Here is a 19,935-nt window from a genome sequence, read left to right on the forward strand (position 1 = left end):
TGTTTTGTGAATGTCTAATATCCTTATATTAGGACTCTTGTCATCTTTTATTCAGCAAACCGGCAGCAGCTGTGGTCTTTGTTGAGGGAATGGAGCTGGGAGGACACGCACGTACCTACCCACAGATTGGTGTGCGTGCGTGCATGTCTGTGTGAGATGATGGGGGTGCAGCAGGGAATTCTGTTTAAAGACACACAGAATGGTGAGAAGTAAAAGGAGTGTGAAAAAAGGTGTAGGGACATATGCACATATGTGAGAAGAGAAGAAGAGTGTTCACCTTCTTCATACTGATAATGAGAGCGGTGTATGTGTCTAATTAACTGAGACAAGCAGGTGTAAAAACGTTATTGATGACTGACTGACTTTGTTATCTCCTCGTGCACTTCTGGTGTGAACACACGCAAACAATACATTTGAAAAGCCTGCAAACCTTAATGTAGCGACACTGTGGGGTTATCCACATGGAAAGGTTTTCAGGTCAAAATGGTAAAGTTTTGTCAGCCTCTCATCCACACGAAAACGGTGTTGTAGATCCTCTGAAACAGTAGAGGAATCTGAAAATGCAGACTTGTGGTTTTTATGTCGATAGTTTTACAAAAGCAATGACGTCACTGACCCAACACCACCCTGTCGCAGTCACGTGACCAGAAGTAGGCCCATTCGACTGATATTTTGATGTCTTATAATCCATAATGACTCCCAGTAATTCTACTTAGTCTCGATGAGCCTTGGAAAGCGGAAGTCAACAGACTTATGGTGTGTCATGTGGTTCCGTGTGTGTGTGTTCTATGTGTGGGTTTTCTCCGGTGACTCCGGTTTCCTCCCACATTCCAAAAACATGCTGAGTTAATTGCCGACTCCAGGGTGTACCCTGCCTCTCACCCGAAGACAGCTGGGATAGGCTCCAGCATGCCCGCAACCTTAGTGAGGACAAACCGTAGAAAATGAATAAATGAGTCCCGATACAGATTCCCAAGTATCGTGTATCAGGAATGTGAGTTTTACTCAGCTCTTTCAACAATAATAGCTGAATAGTAATAGTGGATAGTGAATATATGCTGCTATACAAAAAAACAGTGATCAAAAATGTATAAGACCAGGTGAAAAATTGCAACAATTTATAGTTTGCACTGTTGGATCTTATGGCCGTTCCAAATCGAGCTTCAAAATACAATGAAGAAATGGGAATAGGACAAAAAAAAATTTGATTAAGCAATTTATTGCAACCACCATTAAACGGATATAAGCGGATCATTAACTGATCTGAAGTGAAGTTAAAACCCGTAACAAATGACATGATCCACAAAGTAATAAATGCATGTTTATCACTGTTGATTTGTATTTACCACAGTGGCTTAACAGTACATTACTGTGGAGGAAGCCCTGTGGCTATAAATGAAAACCAAACAATTATTCCAAGAGTGCAGCATTACGTTAGCGGGGTAAGTGGGCGCTATCATCATGCACGTAGCTACTAGGCCACTCAGACACTCATTTACTCCTAAACACACTCATCACTAATGAATCACAAGCTGCTTTAGCGCAGGCTGAGCACACAGGAAAAGACTGGCGAGCTTCCAGTACGCAACACACACACACACACACACACACACAGGGTTCGACAGAGATTGAGAGTGTGTGTCCAAGAGCCCCAATTACCTTCACATCCAATGTAAGACAACAAGCTGCAGAGCTAATTACAAGGCCGCAGCATGGAGATGGGATACACTAGAGCATATAGCAAACAGTCACACTTTCTGGTGTCTCCATTGTTTGTTTACAGCACATTTATCATAGAAATTAGTGCCGTTGTTAAAGTATTAGCATAAATGATGATTACAACCTCTGAGCCAGCGATCTTTATTGACTCATCAATAAGACTGTGATTGCCGTGTTGGCCAGATTGATTTACATGCCACTCCCCTTGCCAGCAGATCAAATAAAAAGAGATGCCTGCGCATGCACTAAGTTGTCATTTAGTGAAAACAATTAATTTATTTTATTTATCACTTAAATGCTATCCATCTATTCAGGTGGCAGATCGCCTTGGCATAAATATCACTGATGGTCGCTTGCCGACCGTGGTTGGCTATCACTGATTGGACAGTGTAATTGGACCTAATGAATATGCCAACAGCTTGCTTCTCTCTCTCGCCATTAAACACGACTGGATTAGATTTACTGTGCTTACTCTAACAACTTAAAGACTCCATCAGTAGGGTACTTTACACACACACACACACACACACACACACACACACACACACACACAGAATGGCTTAGCTCAGTCAATCAATGGCCCCTTGGTCAATGTCTCCTTTGGGAGGGTTATCTATCTGCACCTCACTAATGAAACACTCTGATCTCCTTCTCAAGCCTGCAAGTGTGTATGTGTGTGTGTGCGCGTGTGTGTATGTGTCTGTTCATGTCCACATTGTATTCAAATCTAAATTACAGCTTATTTCTATTTATAGTGAGACACACACAGTTTAATTAAATTCAGTTATTATCCACATAAACATGCCTGTTGTTTGGTGAAAACATATTTTGTGTCTTGTCTTTACTTGTTAGGACTGTTTCTGTTTATTTTTGTCCCCGAATTCTACACGGTGTCCAATGTTTAATTCCTAGCAATGAATCAAAAGGGATGATGTTTGTTTCGGAAAAGAATTGAGCCACTTATAGAGCTCTAATTCTAAAATGTAACTAACTACATTTTGTTATTTTGTCGTTTGGTGTACCAGTTATTGAAAACAGCTACCTTGCGCAAGAGAAGTGCCATATTGAATTAATAAATGACTGTTGTTGCGTGTTTGACTATGGCCTGTTATACCAATTTTAAGATAATGGTGATCCATGAAGCAGAGTCATTAAACTGACAGCTAAGAAATATTACAGTATGTCCTTATTCTTACTTATTGTGGTTTTTTTTTTAAACCAAAAAAAGTCTGGAAAAAGTGGGGTTTTAAATTGTATTCAAGATTGTCTTAATGGGATTGTTTTTTACATGAAGTAGTATGCCATCCCCATCAGCAGTGTAGTGTATCAACAGTGACATTTCCACCTCTCTGCTCCATGAGTTCTGGTTGGTTTTCGGTGTGGAGGAAAGTAGTTTCAGCCTTTTTTAAGTTTTAAGAAGCGTTTTGCTTTTTAAAAAAATATGTGTTTAAAAGAGTAATATATTTGATTCACATACTAACTGTCAGATGTTACAATCTCTCTGTGTTATTTTTTTGTCTGTGGGAATCACCACGTGCTGCCGCCGGATGTCAACTGTACATTTCAATAACAGTCATCATATGTTATGCTTTGTAGCGGCCTCAATGGTCATATGACATTTGGTGATGTGACGAGCTGATTCTTGATATCCTGTTCTGAGTGTGATATTGTTAGCTTCTTAACAAGGTGCGAATAGGCGCCATCTAATTAGCAAGTAGCTAGTTCTTACCTGGGGTGCTGGAACAGCAGAACCCTTCAAAACAGTTTTTTTCCTCTGTCTTGGGCGTGTAAGCTGTTCATCCTGGCCATTTTGGTTCCCACTTTACATATGGCAAGAAGACAAGGTTGTCTAACAGCAATTATCTATGGCAGGAAAACTATGGACTATATAGGGCAATTCACACATTCTGTTAAATTCATAGGTACGGATGTGAGTGTGAATGGTTGTTTGTCTATATGTGCCCAGTGATTGGCTGGCGACCAGTCCAGGGTGTACCCCGCCTCTCACCCGAAGACAGCTGGGATAGGCTCCAGCATACCCGCGACGCTATGTAGAATATGATATAGAATATTTTTTCCACAACCCTGCAGCCCAATGGGACAGCAGGTGACAGTATAAGAGTCACAATATAGTACAAGTGTATCATAGCACATCATATCAATGCATATTCAACGTTTTATCTTAATACAACTTGTTGCGGTTGCTCCTATATTTGCAAAAAGTGCCACAAAATTGCCACAAATCTACACAAGCCAGGTAAGTATTGCGGTTAGAAACAGTCCTGTATAGTTGTTTTGGCAAAAGAAAAAAGAAGATGAACACACAGTGCACCAACACTATCGCCCCACTTTCTGCTTTGCTCTGCCAGGGTCTGAGGGGAATAAATATTGTACAGGTTCCAGAGAGTCAGCAAATGAAGGCTGTTTTTCTGGGGTATTTTTGTGTATTTATTTGTTTAAACTATGCAAGTTCTCACTTGAAATGAAGAATCTTTGCTGAGCAGCCTCTTATGATTATTTCATGAAAGTCACTATCAAATGATTTTCATTTGAGCAGCTTTGCACTGCTTCTGTCTTCTCTCTGCATGTGGATCATTTGCAGTTAAAGCATTCAGCTTACAAGGAGTGCTTTACTGCATTAAGTGGTTTACCATTTCATTAGAGAACTGTAAGATCTGGTTGTGTGTGATGACATACTGACCTCCCAAGTCCTGTAAGCATGATGATGCAGTATTTTGTGTTCTGAATACTGTCGATAATTTTGTGGTTTCACTTTATCATTCATTCATTCATTTTCTACCGCTTTTTCCTCAAGAGGGTCTATCCCAGCTGTCTTCGGGCAAGAGGCGGGGTACACCCTGGCCAGCCAATCACAGGGCACATATAGACAAACAACCATTCACACTCACATTCATACCTACGGACAATTTGAGTCGCCAATTAACCTAGCATGTTTTTGGAATGTGGGAGGAAACCGGAGTACCCTGAGCATGCACGGGGAGAAAATGCAAACTCCACACAGAGATGGCCGAGTGTGGGATTGAACTCGAGTCTTCTAGCTGTGAGGTCTGTGCGCTGTGTTGCACAACTTGAAAAAATCTTGAAAAATTGTTTCACACAAATTAAGGCAAAAACAAAAACATTTGCCAGGGGCCCTTGTAATTGTCTAATGGCGCCACCGGCAACATAAATATATCATAAAATGTACAGTTAACCATGTGATTGGCATCGGTATAGGCTCATAGATGATTGGGATGATTTTTTATAAAGTTGGAAACAGATTTCCAATGCTATAACTGTAAAAATATTTCTTTTATAAATAAGGAATCCTTCTTTGCGGAAATTCACTTATCACGTTCGGGTCCAGAACCACTTAACTGCAATAAATGAGGGATTACTGTAAAATATTTTATCAACGTTTATCTAGACTGTCTATGTCTACAAGTAATTTTGTTTGTACATAGTGGGTGTAATTAATTAATGGGTGCAGTCACTCTTAATTATGGAATAATTACTGTGTATTTAAAGTAAGATACCTGAAGCGTTGTGTGAGCCTTGTATAGCTGTGGGTTACTTGAAATATACTTTGAAAAATTACAGGGAAAAGATCTGCAGGCCTCTTAGTGCAATCAAATCCACCAGCCTCCTTTTTTCTTTTTTTTTTTTTAAATCACCGCACTCTTGTTCTTGTATCCATGCCGACATTTCTATTAACGTATTCTCCCTTCCTCTCCCCCATCTCTTCCCTTTTCTCTCTTCACAGTTTGACGTATTCAAGTGCTTCTTAAGGTAAGACACAGTCTCATTTCTTGATTCCTCCCCCTTACGAAAAGTGCGGCTTGCCCCCAACAGGCAGCTCACTGCACATTGTGTTGACATGAAAGAAGGAAAATGAAACACTTCAAACTGCCACAAAAGGGGGTCAATTATTGATATATTTATTTATTTCGTATCTATTCAATGGGTATAACATGTTCCGCAGTGCAATGAAGCTTTGCTCCAGGGCTCCTCCTACTGTCACAAAGTGTGATTGCCTTTTGAGCAACTGTTCTGGACAGCAACAGTCCAAATGGACTGGAATAAACAAGCACTGTACACAATTCTGAACAGCGACGTTAGTTTTGACGATTATAGAGTCCACTTCCACATGATCTGTAAAAACTCAGCCATTTCCCATCTGTTCTGTATCACCGTACTGACGCAAAAAAGAGCCTTAACAATGGTAATGGTCACTTCTCCTAGCCTGTTGAAAGCGATTGTCCGAAAGTATTGTATAAGTCACACCCGCACTGATCATTCATTTAATTGTCATTTTGCAGGATGTTATATGGAAGTGCACACAGCTAGCACTGAAGGCAACTTATTACATAGTATAGGTTTAATTGATTACATTTTTGTTATTAATGATATATCAGCCACAGACAGGAGTCATTTGGACACAGACATAATAGAAGCTTGAATAGAATAGAAGCTTGTGCCTGCTAAACTATCACTTTGGAAAATGAGATGTAACAGAGGAGCTGTGTAATTGCATTCCACAGTTGGCACACCAACAATAATAAAACCACAGTACAACAAATCCTCATCCACTGTGAGTCCTAACTGGCTGTCACAAACCGCCTTCTACTTTTACCGAGCCGGTCTGCTGTTATTGTTTATTTACGGATCACGTCTTCCAGCGCAAGTATATCTCTAAGTTATTACTCTCAGACAGAGATGATGTGTTGTTACAGTAGACTCCCAATACTAGAAAATTAAATGTGTGACAGTCTCTCACAACAAAGGATATCAGTGTAATATCAGTGTGGGGTCGAGGATCACTATGTGGTGTGGGTACATGTTTCTTTTGATTGTGTTTTATGTTTATTAGATCAGTACAGTACAGATGTACAGTATCTCACACACAGTCACTGCTGGTACACTACCCTAAATTGATCTCCACAGTTGACAACAGTATAGAAATGAAACTTGGATATTAGTATCAGTATCAGTGTATAGAATCCAAATTGTGTACAAATATTTAGTCTGCACATCATATTGAAGTACAGTAATTTCTTGTTCATTGAAAAGAAAACCGTCTGTGTCGGTCGTCTGTGTGCACGCACCGTGTTAAAACCGAAATAGCCCCACTTGTGTATGCCGGCTCACAGAGCTAACTGCAGTCTAGGGTACCGTACCGTTATTAGCCCCGCCTCCACAAAGAGGCTGAGCGTGATTAGAGTCCACTCCCACTGTTCATTCCATTTATCCAACCAATGCACCCGATGCAGAGGGAACCCTTTTGTCATCCAGCCACATACACAGAGACATACACACATATCAATATGCATATCAATTTATAGAGTGCATCATACTTATTGACCTTTTTTTGATCGTTCGATTAATCGATCTATCCAATATAGTGACAGGCCTTGATGTATCACGATATGACAATATAATTATTGTATCAGTATAAAAGGCTACAAACCTTAACCCATATAAGTAAATACGATTGTCTGAAATTGTAAAGCATATTTATTTATTGATAACAAACTGACTAACTTTTCTAATGGGATGTCAGCGTCTGCACACATTGCTACGAAATCTACAACAAACTTGCAATTAAGAAAGATGCAGTCACCCATGCAATACCATCTGCATATGTAACATTTTTTTTTATGACAGTCTTATTTTGTTTATGCAGACGGCAATCGGAGCTTGTATTTTGAAGGATGGTAGTGTGTTCTCTGAGTGTTTTTTTTTCAATGCACATCGTCATCAGGCATTGGAAAAGGCTCCTTACATTATAGAGTTAAAACACAACGCGGTGAAAATACACTCATCCAGCCTGAGTCACACACGCACACACACACTACTAGCATGCTAAACCAAGCTAAACCCGTGAGCTTCCATTCACGCTCCGTAAGAGGAGGTTCTGCCAACTTTCGCCCGTGTTTATCGACATTTCAACCTGTTTTAGTTCCAGAGGAGGCGGTCTAGTATTTATATTTATACTTGTGCTATGAGTGAGCAGTCTGCAGAGTAAATACCTCCCCCCACGAAAGTTCCTTCTCTTCACGATGACAGCATTTCATTGACATTATGTCATTTTACATGAAATTCAATTTTTATTGGCCAATTGGCTTATTTTGTTTACCACTAATACCGGTATAAGTCATTTTCTGATATATCGAAATGTAAAAAATTATCACCCAACCCTACTATAAGGGTTGCCTATTGCTAAGCAACTCATTTGTACACAGTGCTGCGAGCGATGCACCATCATGTCCCTCCAAAGAAAAAAATCAGGCTGTCAAAAGAGAATGAAAGACAGGACAGGGAAAGAAAGCTAAATGTTTTTTTTCAAAGCAAGATTAGTTAAGTCCAAGGGCTCTATTGTCTTAGACCAGGCGCGGCGCACCCATGGCTCCATCCCTCCCACCACCGACGCAAATGGCAAAGAGGGAGGAGAGGAGGCGTGAGAGGGTTTTAACAAATCCGAGTGTAATCTTAACCAATCAAATGGACACTTCTCATTGCCTCGTCGCCGGTTAATAGGAGAACCTTTGATGGTATATTCTCAGTATCTCCTCCTCATCCTCCTTGAGAAAAAACAGTGAAAAATATATACCCTACAGACAGATTTTAATGTTAGAATTGTGTTTTTCGTTGTTGTTAATTATTAGTTGTCTAATCGGTCACTTTCTCTATTTCCACAAAGTCCGCCTGTCAGCCAATTCACCACTGCGCACCAAGAATAGACCAGGTTGGAGCTGGTGATCATTCAGGGCACCTTTGGCAGGCTGTTTTGTCTCAAAATTGTCACTGCGCCAATCTGAAAGTGTGGACACCTCCCCTGGTTTGTCGCCACGACCATCTCTGCGCAGCCCGGTCTACCAAATTATCAAATTGGCTACGCACAGTGGTGCACTGGACCAAATTACCACTGCGTTGTGTCTGCCATACTCCGACACCCTGCGCCACCTTGCACTGCACCATGAATGATAATGCATAATAATTATAAGTGTCATGGTTTCAATCAGACCTCACAAATTTCTTGCAAATTCAGCATTGTTTACTGATGCAGGGTTTTATCACTTAAACCGGTTTAGATTTAATTTGAAAGTCAATTCTGACTGCTGAGTCTTGTTTGGTTGCAAATTATAGCACATTCGTAATTTTTTGAAGCAATCTAAGAAAATGGGTCCCAGAATTTGTGGCTCCTCCCCACAGGTGTTCAGTTGGGTTCAGGTCTGGAAACAGATTTTGCCACTCCGTCACGTTCACACCTTCAACATCCTCAGCAAAGCACGAGTCATCTTTGAGGTGTGTTTGGACTTATTTTTAGGTTTGAAAACTGCGTCCCAATTTCCAAAAGTGTGGCAATCTTGCGCTGCTTCGGTGTTAGAATTCATGATAATCAGAACTGGCAGCACTCATGCATCCCCAGACTATGAGTGTCAGCAAGTCACGATTGTTTTGCTGCTGATTTATTGCTATTTCGACAATTATGGCTCTTTGTCAGTTAATTTTCAGCAAATAGTAAATCTTCACTGCTATACAGGCTGTACACTGACTACTCTAAAGTGTCGTCTGAATAGTATTGCCCCTGAGAAGATATACTAATAAAAAAAAAAACAGAAACCGACGACATGTTTTGTGTAAAACATTTTAAGTATAAGATATTATTTAGCTTTGCGAGATTGTAAATTTTTTCAGTCTGTGGTCTATAAATATCAACAAAACCCTCCCACAATAGGGAACAAAACGAGGCTGCCAAACACCGATGCCATGTTACTGTAGTGTATCCCTTGGTGTTCTATTTGCTTTGGTGCTCAAGGTTGTTTTCTGTGTGTGTTTGTGTGTGTGTTTGTTGTGGTTGGAACATTTAAGCCTTCCTCCGATTGTGTGTGTGGTCACCACTATTTGGAGTGCTCTCAGTTGGAGCTCTGAGTAAAACCTCATTAGTGCGTAAGGTTTGGCTTGTGCTCGTCAACTAAACATACTCGAGGGCACAAAGGCGTGTGTTTCACTGCCGTCGGTCCATCTGTCACTTTGGACCCAACACTTTTTTTTATTATTATTATTTCTGTGTACATCCGTCTTTGTAAGTCGAGCTTGAAAGTAATCTAACCCTGGGCCAAGTGATATTTTACTTGTTTGCATTTTATGCATTTCCTGATCTAATGAATTGAACGGAAGGGGAGACATTACCAGATCCTAGACTCAGCAGGGCTGTCCATTCATTCTTTTTCTACTGCTTATCTTCAATAGGGTCCCTGGACTGGTTGCCAGCCAATCACAGAGCACATATAGACAAACAACCATTCACACTCACATTCATACCTATGGACAATTTAGAATCGTTCATTAACCTTACACCTGACATTTTTGGACTGTGGGAGGACACCAGAGTACCCGGAGAAAACCAAACCCAGGTCTTCCCCATCTCTTGACTGTATGGCCAACATGCTAACCACTCGACCACCACACGGCTCGTAGCAGGGCTGTAATGTAATGTCCAAAAGGTGAGCTAATTGTTGCAGATTAACTGGTCATCCACAACCATCAAAGAGAGTATTTTTGGTTATGTGTCTCTGGTATTTATCTTTTAAGGAACCATATTTGCTAACATAACAAATGATAATGAAATATATTTTATTACAACTCACTGGAACTGAATACTATCACCACTCACGGTGACGGATTGGTTAGTAGCAAACACTAATGACATCTCCGTGCACTGTGAGAGTTTGTTTTAGTCATTAAGTCCATTTTATTATATGAACTTGTCAAGAGTAATTACAACAGTCGTTTGGGTTCAAATCCATCTTGGGCCATTTTCTTCTTGTCAACCTCCCTTATGCACATTCCTCTATTAAGTCTGAAAACATAATTAAATACCCTCAAATGGATGGATTTCTTTTTATTATTGACTGTCCTTATTTATATGAGAGATTAAAATGAGTCACCTTTATAACCATGCAATTAGTGGTGCAGTAAACTAACTAGGTATCCCTGCTTATACATTCAAGCACTCCATGCCGCATAAATCTGTTTAATGTCAGCTGTCAGCTTTTAACACCTTACCTCAACATGCAAGATTTGTAGTCATGAGAAATCAGTTGGATTGTGTCCAAAGATTTCACTAAATGTAAGAATTTTGGATGACCTGTTAGTCAAACTTTTTTAAATGAATACAATATATCATCGCTGCTTAAGGATGGTTATGTTTCAGGACCATCTGTTAATAGCAAATAAACATGAGTAATTGAAATGTCTATTTTTGATACTAATAAAGCCTGGGTCATGCTTCAGATCAACATTTACTATAAAAGTGACTGTTGTAACTATTGGATTGAATTGGATTGAATCTCTTTAATCGGTCCATAAATGTTTGACTTGTACTTCACATTCTTATGAAATCATTTAAAATTGTGAAATGTATAAGTACTCACCACTAATGAACTATAATGGATGATGATTATATTTCAATGTATTTCTAACAGTTGTCGCATATCACTTTACACATGAAGGTTACTCGTTAATACTCGTTACTCATAAATGAAAACAGACAATCAACTGAAAACCCACTCACATGATCAAGCGGGGTCTTTTGGGGGGCGGCCATCTGTCTCAACCGGTTGGGTTGAGATAGGACAATAGAGTAGGGGGATAGACGGTAGATGGGAGCACATTGTTCTCCTGGGTTGGTAGGGTACTAGGAGGTATTTATGTTATACCGGTGCCTGATCATGAAGTGCTTTATAAGAAGGAGAATTTTAAACTCAATTCAAAATTTTACAGGTAACCAGTGCAGTGAGTCTAACATGGGTGTGTGCTTTTCTGGTATCGGTTAAGACTCGTGCAGCATGGATGATGACATTTGCTGTGCAACATGACGATGATGAAGACATGTACAGCACAGCATGAACTGATGCTATAAATTTTAAAGACAGCTCTTACAGTGCTTCTGATATTTTTCTGTTTTTGCATTATGTATGGTATGAACAGTGTCTCATAATGGCGACCTACAGCGGCAAAAGTTGTTCCTGCCTTGAACATATCCAAGTCCAACTTTGCAATGTAAATAGAAAAATCTATTCCTCAGTTAAATAAAACAGACATCATCTGTAAAACTTTTCACTTTTTTGGACTTTTCAGTGTGAGTTTAAGGTTGTTGCAACCTTCATTGCAACAAAAACATATCACCAATCCAATCGGCATTCATGTTCTTACAGCTTAGAGTTGTGAAATATGGAAAATTCTGGTCAAATGGTCCCAATACAATAATTATGCACGTGGTGTATATTTGCTTTTCCATCTTTTGTTGCTGTTGCATTTGGTGTGCATGTGAATGATGAGTTACAATTGAAGATTGTTTATAGCGCTATGACTATATGACTTTTAGTACTAACATACTGCATATCTATACAGTATGTTGAGACATGTACAGGTAGAAGGCCCTTTTGAATGATGCCGTATACGTAATGTCACTGAACGTGTACAACAATTCTTAACAGTTCAAGTTGTGTTCGGGTTTATGTTTGTGACAAAACCCCTTTACAGTCGCCGTTTTAATGGCTCGACTCAGCAGGAGAAAGGTTAATTACCACATCCTGCTGTATACACACACAGTGGGAACCAGACTAGTCGATCAAAGACCGCTGTGTGTGTGTGTGTGTATTTGTGTGTGTGTGTCATATAAAGATGTAATCTAGCATCTGTTTGCCCTCATTTTCCTCATCACTCGGTTGAGGCCTCTCTTAACATCAGTTCCCTTAAATTCATTCTGAGCACCTTTTCATGTGAAAGATATGTCCAAAATCCCTTTGGATCAGATTTCATCACTTTGATAGCAAGTATGAATTGGGCAGGTCTTCAAAATGGGGCACAATTTGAGAAGAAATGACAACTGAGCAGGCAGAGGTGTGAAGTGGGTGCGATGCGCTGAATGATTGCTGTTGTGTTGCTCTGGTGAGGCCAAATGCACACACAGACACACACACACACAAGAATGAAACTGACAACTCAAAGGAATATGACTTCTTTAAAAGAAAAGAAAATCCACTTTTGATCATCAACCTTTTGCAATATCTTTGCAGTCTTTCTACTTACATCCTGTTTATCTTCTCCGCTGCTCCTCCTCCCTCCTTATTGGTCTAGACGTCTTCAGCAGCAGGTGCCGAAGTTGGGAGGGGTGAGAAAAATGGGGTGAGAAGAAGAAGAAGGAAGAGGTGGCAAGGGAGGAAAGGAGCCAAGGGGATAAGGAAGACTGAGAGAGAGAGACAGAGATTAATAGATCAAGCGGCGAGGCGTATGATGAAAGTTTAGAGAAGAGTAGAGAGAGGGAGAGAGAGAGAGAGAGAGGAGAAGAGAGGAGGGAAGAGAAAAGGAGACGGATGTGAGGTCAAGTTAAGGTAGGCTTGGAGTAGAGAGGAAGCGGAAGAGAACTAAGTAAATGGTGAAGAGGCAAAGAGGCTATTTTAAAGCAGGTGCTGGAGGTAGTAAGTAGGGTGTGTGAAATGAGGAGAAATAGTCCTATAGGTAAATGTTTGGCCTAAAAATGCATGAACTCATGGATGGCTAGAGCATTTGAAGGATGGAAACTGTTTTTATGGGATTGGGAATGGAAGAGAGGGTGGTGATGGGTGGGGTGATAAGACCATAGCTCATGCCTGAGTGTGTATGTGCGCGCAGTTTGTCCGTCAATGTGTGTTTACCTCCATCCTATTACTGATTTCCCTCTCACTGGAAGACGTATGCCTCTCATTTTTCACCAGTGTGATGACACACACATGTATCACATGTGTAAGTTCACACACGAGAGGAAAAGGTGATGCAACTTGCAATTGTATCAATACAGTAAAACCAGGAGGATGGATGGGGCACACATTGTAGTCACTCCTAATATGAGTGGACATTTTTTGCCTGATAAGATCATCATTGGTGCAGATATACTTAATTTTTTTTTTTCTAATAAAACATGAAATCATCTGCTGTGACCTTTTATCTCAGTAAAACATACAGAATTGTATTAGTGATGATCTAAAAGAGAATCCATCACACAGAATTAGCTTGGAATAAGAATTTCAGCAGATACTTGTGTCTAGAATAGTGCTGATTATCGAGCTGACCTTTGAGCCGAGCTACCTCGAGCATCTTTGTACCTTATGAAATCTTTATGGTGCTTCTTGAAACATTTGCCTAAAAGGTTTGAAAACTGAGTTTGATATTACGCCTTCATCTTTTCTGGTTCAGTTTAAAAGCTCAAATAATTCATTGTTTCACACATGAAACAGTGTTACTTATGTATGTCGGTATGGACGTTTTGTCAATAACATACAGCTGAGTGTACTTTTTTTTATTCAATTGCTTATGAATGCCTGATAATAAAGTTAGAATAAGTATAATTGACTGTCAAAAGCAATTTGCGTATACAGTGGAACCTTGGTTAATGAATGCCCCGGTTAGCATGTGTTCCCATTAACGTAAATAATTTACAACCAAATTTTGCCTCAGTTTACTTACATTTTGTTGTGTTATGTATACACTGTGAGTGCAACTGGGCTCTTAATGTTTTTTTATCACAAAATGTTAGCCAGTTTGCTAATACATGGAAACAGGAAGTCATCTCCGTCGCCCGTCTGTGATATCATCAGCGGTTGATTCTGTAGTTATTTGCTACGTAATACAGTTATGCCACAAGTCTCAAAAATACATGTTTTTTTCTTTATTACAATTAAATTTTTACATGCATAAAACAATTCTAAACGCCTATGAATGACAAATGAAGAGGATAAATGAACATTTAAAATTACTTTTACCTTCAATAAAGTAGGGCTGCAGCGATCGAATATTTAGTAATCGAGAATTCTACTGAAATTTTTGTTGAGTAATTGAGTATTCAAATTATCCAAATAATAGTTGCAGCCCTACACTGAAGACATGATACCATGTGGACAAAGATCATCATGGACACCACCTTTCTGTTTTGCCATGAGTTATTTCCTGAATTTCAAGGATAAATCAGCCAAGAATTGTTTGTATTATCCTGCACTCAATCCAATCACAAAGTTGCACACAAGCAAAGTGTGATGCAGGTAATAATCCCTAAGGTTTGAAGAAAATTGCAACATGAAACCTTTATATTGCTGATGCAGCTGCGGACACAGCGAAACAATTAAAGCCAAAAGACCATGCAGCGCTGTCTCTTTGCAGGGACGACAAAAAAATGTGTCCGTTTAATACAGCACACACACATACACACACATATGCACACAGACACACTCCCCCACAAATGCTATTTCTCCACTTGATGGAGTTTCCAAGCTTGCAACAATCCGTAGTTCAAAGTTTAATCCTTCTCCAAAAACTGTAGATCCTTAAGAGATTGCATTGGCAATGTGTGGAAAGCCCTCTCTGAGATCTCTCTAGCTCTGTGTTTAACAGACTGGTCCTTTTGTATAGTGTTTTCTTCCAAATACACCAAGTTCTCTTGGAAGTTTCAATTTGATAGACCCAGAAACTGCAGTCAGAATGTATCGATAATGGCAAAGTTCATGTGGAACATAAAACAGTTGATGTTTTTTTTTTAAATACAAGGTAAGGAATGTGTAATAGTAAAGTTAATAGAGTTTGCTGACTTTGTAGGCTTATTCAGTAATAATGAATACATAAACACGCCCATCCATCCATTTCCTATACTGATTATCCTCATTGCGGGTGTATGCTGCATGCATCACAAAGATGTCATCGCAGATTACTTCATGTGAGAGGCGTTGTACACCCTGGACTGGTCACCAGCCAATCACAGGGCACATATAAACAAACAACCATTCACACTTTGGAGTGGCCAATTAACCTAGCATGTTTTTGGAATGTGGGAGGAAACCGGAGTACCCGGAGAAAACCCGCGCATGCACGGGGAGAACATGCAAACGCCACACAGAGATGGCCGAGGGTGGAATCGAACCCTGGTCCTCCTAGCTGTGAGGTCTGCACGCTAACCACTTGACCGCCGTGCCGCCCACTTTTTGTAAATAGTTGCTAAAAATCTGTGTTTCTGGTTAACGTTACTTGCTGTTTATTATCCCTTATCGTAGTTGTGTGTGTGTTTTCCTTACCTGTTACATGCTATGCTGTTATATTGTTATTGTTAATATTTTGTTATTATTCTGTGTAGTGACTCTTCTCTCTGTTCTGTTGTGTTCTTTATCATCTTTATCTATTTATCTAGCAGTGACATATGTGTTCATGACATTTTATTCAAATTTCAGTTTTAATGCAAGAAACTGTGTCTTTAGACATGATGTTAGTTACATAATAACTAAAACATACCGCATGTCAGCATAGTCTTACGGCCATGAAGCAAGTGCAAAGTCGAATACAGTTAACTTATTTGCTCCGCTCGCTGTGTTAAGGCTGCTAAGTAGTACAGGAGTGATAAAGCAGAGAACTAAGTAGTGAGACCGTTCCATTCCATTCCATTGCCAAGCAATTGTCCAATTGCCTTCTAAATAAATGCCTTACTTCTAATAAACCTCTGGTACAGATGACTGAATCGGAAATGCAAACGGGAAATTGTCAGTATGATAATGAAATTATTTCTGTTAAAAAGCAGAAGAACGTTCACAGTTATGTCATACACTCAATCTCCTTTTTTTGTCCTTTGAAATAAAAGTTCATTTCTGTGTTTTTGTAATTTGCACATTGACATTTCCTGCCACCAATGAAGACTGACCCCCGTCGGACACTTTCACCCACTCGAGTCCCAGTAATTCCAAGGACTAATGGCTCAGGGAAATTGAATATAAGAATCTTTGCCAGTCATTTTAGCCTTTTTTAATTAAATTTATGTATATGCTTTTCCCAAGAAGAAGAAGAAGAAGAAGAAGAATTTAGGGCAGCTGCATCAGTGATAGCGAGAGGAAGAAGAGAGGAGAGCGATAGAAAATGGGTCACTTTGGCGCAGGGACTGAGAGGCTTCATTAGGAAACCCTTTGCAGTCATTCTGGGGCTTTTTCTAATTCTGCCTTAGCTTTCCTGCACTGATGGGAGTCCAATAAAAGCCTAACATTTATGATCTCATCAAAAGTGAAAAATAAGTGCACGTCATGACACCTCTGTGACATTTTTTGCCACGTCTTTATCATTTATGCTTAAACTAAAACACATGGTGATAGAAATGTCAGGTGTCTCTTATGTAAAACTTGAGCATCCAAGGGGCTGTATAGGGGAGTAATGTATGTGTAATTTACCCATAAATGTGTGAACCTTTCTCTCTTTTATATCTCATTTGTACCTCTTCATTTGCAACCTCTATCTGCATATCATGCTTGTTCGTTATTCTTCCTTTTCCATCTGGATTGTAGACACTGTCTTTAACATCTCTTTCTCATTCACTTTTTTTTTTGTGTGGCCTGTAGCGCAGTAGTGTCTAACATGTCTTAAAAAGTAGGACACTGTTGAGTAATTTGTCGCTAAACCAAATGATAATTCACAATTGTCACTATATATCCATAACTTCAGGGCCGCCCCAAGCAATTGGCTGCTCAGTCATCGTCCTTTCAGTCGAATTACCAAGAAGGGATTATTACACACAGGAGGCGTGACATGGTATCACATAAAGGATAGTTGTGCCGCTCATGTAAGCTGCGCCAATATGCTACCATTACATGGAATGTACAGTTTGCTGCCACACTGTCTGACTGATATCACTTCTCTTCCAAGTGCTAAATTTGGGGATGATCATTTAATATAAAAATGTTGCGCAAAGTCTGTCTAGAAGTCACAATGTGACGATTTACTGCAACTCCCAAAATGAAAAAAAAAATGAGTACAGTATAGTCAAACCTTGGTTTTCATACACTCCAGTTTGTGTATGATTTGTTGTTTTTTTTCATGCAGAATATAGTCCCTTTGGGCGGCACGGCGGCCTAGTGGTTAGCGCGCAGACCTCACAGCTAGGAGACCAGGGTTCAATTCCACCCTCGACCATCTCTGTGTGGAGTTTGCATGTTCTCCCTGTGCATGCGTGGGTTTTCTCCGGGTACTCCCGTTTCCTCCCACATTCCAAAAACATGCTAGGTTAATTGGCCACTCCAAATTGTCCATAGGTATGAATGTGAGTGTGAATGGTTGTTTGTCTATATGTGCCCTGTGATTGGCTGGAGACCAGTCCAAGGTGTACCCTGCCTCTCGCCCAAAGACAGCTGGGATAGGCTCCAGCACCCCCGCGACCCTCGTGAGGAAAAAGCGGTAGAAAATGAATGAATGAAGGAATAGTCCCTTTGCCCAAACAGAGGATCCTCTACGTTGCTAACTAATTGCCCGTGCATTGTTATTGACCACAACTGCTGAATGACCTGCCATGGGGGCAAAGAAAATTCTGGTAGTGAAGGTGAGAAACACTATTGAATTTGAGCTCACCAGAATGTACAGGACGTCTGCATCAACAATGAGTTCCATACAAGTTACCACATCAATATGTCTGCAAACATTTTCTGCACATTGTGAGCTGATCTAGACTGACGCCATACATGATGTGATCTTGTTAATTCATAGTTATTGTCACAATCATACAACTTTTGAAAAAAAAAAAAAGTGAATGCCCTGTCTTGCCTGCAACAGTCTCAGTTGTCCATCCTGTCCAGAAAGGAACATTCCCTTCCTGTTTGAATCGTGCTGTCAAAAAAATCTGAAGTTACTTAGCCTAGCTTGAAGAGACAGCACATCTGCTGCCCTGCAAACCCACTTTCCTTGATGTTGAGTCGGGTTGACAGAATCCTAAGAAGAATGTTTCACACATGCTGAGTGACTGAAGTTCCATTGAATTGACCAGCTTGGGGTTACATATCAAAAACATTTTTCTGGCACATTGCTTGGCACAAATGGTATGCTTCATAGATTTTACTTTTGTCTTTTTTGACTTTACTCTTTTACCTTGTCATCGCCACCATGAAGGTGATTCCAAGAAGGCTTTTTTGAGGGATTCCTCTGGGATCCTCAAAGGGATCAAAGCAACCTAAAGTGGTTATAAGAAATCATTGTTAGGCTTCATGGCGGTCTGAGAGATGTCATTACGTTAAATCCGTAGTTAAGTATAAACCTACATGCATTGTATTAGCACTACACACGTTTCTGAACAGATGGTGGTGTCCTGGCTGATACACTATTGCAATATTATATTTATTATATTATTTTATTATTAGATCTACCATATTTAAAGGTCACTAAAGTAGGTGATGTTATTGTACATGTTCAAATCCAGTGTACAAATGAAACCTTATTCTTCATTAGCCATTAGACATAAAAATCACTATGCACATTTTTAAAAAGCAGTGTGCCTTCCAGACAACTGAGAAACTGGAAATATCCCACTCGGAGCTTCCGAGGGCTGACCTCAAAGCATTGTATTTGAAAGTAAACAACAAACATGGCTGACGACCTCAATAAGAGTGTTGTTTGGCACACTAAAAAGTATAGAGTAGATCTAGCACAACTAACCAGTCAGCAAAACTATAAAGCGCAGGTTGTGTAAGTGCTCTGACACAAGCTTTCCAAATGATCTAGTTTGAACTCTTGCTTACAAGGCTGCTGATGCCTTAATTACTTGTGATGTCCCAGCACAGGTCTCATTAACAAGGTGGTTTTCCATCTGGGACTACTGAAACCCCCACAGGAAAACAACATGATGGAAAGTAAAATTGGTACCCACAATAAAGGGTAACACAGACAGTGGTGAACATTATCCGCTACGGCTGATGCTGGTTATTTTTAAGGTTATTTTTCTCTTCCTGTTCTTCATAGGAAATGCCAACTGAATTCATTAGTAGCGATTGACTGGTGGCCAGCCCAGGATGTACCATGCCTCGTACCCAAGTCAGCTGGGATAGGCTCCAGCATACCCTCATTTTTTTTTTTTTTTGGCGCTCCACTTTTTGATTTTTCAGTCTGCAGGCCTAGAAGAAAAAGTTTGGACACCCATTGTATATGTGATTCATCTTGACTTCTGGAGCTGCAGCAATTAATGGATGAATTGATGATTTAATTCCTTTGGGGGGGTTAGTTATCCATGGAAGTAGAGCTGTTATGTTTGTGTTTGAGGCAAAACAAAATATTCACTTTGAAAACAGCATTTTAAGTACATTTTTTGTGATATGCTGCAGACCAAACCACTTAGTCTTTGTGTTTGATTCATATTGATTTGGTCTGTCTAGGGCAAAATTTACTATC

At 39.9% G+C, this 19,935-nt stretch overlaps 1 protein-coding gene across 16 annotated transcripts in view; it reads left to right on the forward strand.

Moving 5' to 3' along the window:
* The window catches only part of LOC131137438 (receptor-type tyrosine-protein phosphatase delta-like), a 174,741-nt gene that overhangs the window by 26,039 nt on the left and 128,767 nt on the right, over positions 1-19,935 (forward strand). For all 16 annotated transcript variants that reach the window (XM_078793291.1, XM_078793295.1, XM_058085433.2 and 13 more), the window contains exon 3: positions 5,483-5,508. The gene's annotated coding sequence lies outside the window, so the exon portion shown is untranslated. The remainder of the gene's footprint in view (positions 1-5,482; positions 5,509-19,935) is intronic.

This window comes from Doryrhamphus excisus, linkage group LG9 (assembly GCF_037039965.1).
Source record: "Doryrhamphus excisus strain RoL-2023G ecotype Guam linkage group LG9, RoL_Dexc_Guam_v1.1, whole genome shotgun sequence".
Classification (NCBI taxonomy): Eukaryota; Metazoa; Chordata; class Actinopteri; order Syngnathiformes; family Syngnathidae; genus Doryrhamphus; species Doryrhamphus excisus.